Source organism: Pyrus communis, chromosome 7, assembly GCF_041283825.1.
Source record: "Pyrus communis isolate YQ-2024b chromosome 7, ASM4128382v1, whole genome shotgun sequence".
NCBI lineage: Eukaryota > Viridiplantae > Streptophyta > Magnoliopsida > Rosales > Rosaceae > Pyrus > Pyrus communis.
Genome location: NC_142571.1, coordinates 3,189,503 through 3,192,140, shown reverse-complemented (window position 1 = coordinate 3,192,140; position 2,638 = coordinate 3,189,503). Strand labels below are relative to the sequence as shown.

General features: G+C 42.5%; 1 pseudogene; it reads right to left on the bottom strand.

The window, feature by feature from the left end:
• Window positions 1-266: 266 nt before the first annotated feature.
• On the bottom strand, window positions 267-2,237 carry LOC137733572 (uncharacterized; annotated as a pseudogene).
• Window positions 2,238-2,638: the final 401 nt, after the last annotated feature.

Here is a 2,638-nt window from a genome sequence, read left to right as displayed (position 1 = left end):
CGGTTGCTCTTACGTGGCTCGAGAAATAATATACAATCGATAACGATTATATATCCATATGTGTGTGAGATCATTGCTAAAAAGGAACATTTGAAATTTACCTGTTTCAAGGAAAAATAGCTAGAAACTCAGTCTGCATAAATCAACACACATGGAGCAAGAAAATATGGTTGTAAGAAATTGAAAAACGAAGAGTTTTAACATCGAATTTTGTTTTCAATGAAATAGAAAAGAAAACTGCAACAAATTTGATGATGACCATCGAATCAATCCACTACAACCAGACTTCGATACTTTTTGCCAGAAATGGCTGCTTCTATGACATGGTCTGGGCGAACTTCCCCGTCATTATTCATGAAGAACTTGAGCATATTCTTGGAGAAGCCACACACTAGCGCCACCCCTGGTTGTGTCTCGAACACCGGCGTAGAACTTGAGTGCCTCAAATTCCATAGACAATTTGTGGCACCACATCCCCATACCCCTTCTCCTTAAACTTCCTCCGTATTGCCTCATAATCCGTCTCCCAATTATTTTCTGAAGCTTCATCAAACTCCATGTCACTGAACACAAAAATCCTCTTTATCATATGTTCTGGCCTATCATTCACAGCAACTTCAAGAAGTAAATAAAAGACTTTTTGAAAATCAGTGTTCATTCCCCAGTTCATACTCTTCACGAACTCACACTTGGATTGAAGATCGTCGCCTTGTATCAAATGCAGCTGAGGGGACTGACTGAAAGTGATCACCTTCCCCTTTCATGACTCTTCACTCAATTCAGACACCAAAAGCCCCAAAGCCATAGACACGTCCATGGGTATTCCGCACATGCTTCCCGAGACGTCACATACTGCTAAGCAATTCCTCATCTTCCCGTACTCTAACATGTCATCCACCATTCTCTCCCACTGAAGCTCAGCCATTTTTCCATCAATATCTCCCTCCTCTAAAGAACTTATGATCTGATGAGGAAGCAAAGCACCCACCTCGATTTTGGTTTTTCCTGCCTCCACGTCCTCCAAGTACTCCTCAAACCTCACTTTATCATGCCATAAGAAAGTCTCTTTGCAAAAGTCATCGCCACAAAGGCAACTTGATTGTATGGAATGGAGCTCCACTGGTTGGAGCTTATATAAACCTCGGGTAACTTCAGGGCCTTCCTCAACGGCGCCCAAACCTCTTTCCTCAGCCGGTCCCTCACTCTGTATGCGTAGTGTTTATCCTCAATCGTTTGATATTCCGTGTACAATTCTTTGGGGAAAACCTTACTCGTAATGCTTTCACACAACAATATGGTGCAGTCGTAGGGGGAGTTGAAGGAAGGGCACCACTTGGCCGCTAGAGTGAAGTGAGGATTCTTTTTAGAGGACTTCAAATTTTCAATATCGTGCTTTAAACACTGAGCAAAAACATCCGAAACTCGCTCGTGTAAAAACCAGTAATCTAGATTACTTTGGTATCTTTCAAAAACCTTCTTGGTCTGGAAGATGAACCTCTCTCTCCTCAAAGCGCTAGCTTTTGCCTTTTCCAATTTTCCCCACTCCAAATCCTTCATCACTCGAACCTCTGTAAGCTCCATGCCGGCTCCTTTGTTTTCCAGCTTCACCTCTTTTACCCTGTTTAGGACCTATATCATCAGATTCATAGCTGAAGGAGATATGCTTGCTGACTTTTATTTATTTATTTATTTATTATTATTATTTTTTATTTCTGTAACCACTCGGCCTTCTGGTTTTCCTTCACCTCCTAGCCTTCTATAAGGCGGTAGAGAATCTTGGGGACGTCTTTAACGAAGCCGATTTGGCCGACAGATACGGCGTTGCACGCTAGGGTTTTGGGGTAGTTCTGGTGGAGACAAAACGCCGCCTTGTAGAACCCCTCCTTATCAGATTTTCCAGTGCCACGGACACCCCGAAGGTTGCAGATGAGCTTGAGGACGGTTAGGGCATCGTGTGACCAGGCCAACATGAGTTATTGGTTCACATAAAAGGCAGGAGTGCCGGGTACAATGTGGAAGAAGAAATCAAGGCAAGGGTTACCGGAGGACAAGCAAGTGGGGGAGTTGTTCTCTGTCAAGCCCATTAGGGGTCTCTACCGCGTCGGTTGAATCGTAGTACGGTTGAAATTGGCAACCATGAGGTCGGTGAAGCGATCGCTGGAAGCGGGCCGTTGGGGATGAGGTGGTGGTGTGGGGAGTCTGATCTCCGAAGGACTGAGAAGAGTAGCATGAGCCATTCCTGCAAGGGTTTGTGAAAGGTTGACATTTTGGATTTGGCATGCTTTGAGAACTGAGAGTGTTTGCCTTGGTTCCATGGTTGAATTAGGGCTTAATTCCTGCTACGGGGGATTCTAATTTCTATGTTACGCCTCTTTAATAGGTAGAAGTTTGATTACTTGGGCAACAAGGATTCTTTTAAATATCATACGTTTCTTCCTTCTATTTTAAATCTTCAATAAGTCCCTAATTACAAAACAAAAAATCTGAAAGAGAAGACATTTATTGTAGGATGATAATTGATAAAATCGTTTTAAATTAAAAAATTTTGAATGAAAAGATAAATAGAGTATGTTATTCATCCAGTCATCCGCTCATCCATCAAACCTAGGAGAAATCCTTTCGAAAAATAAAAAATAAA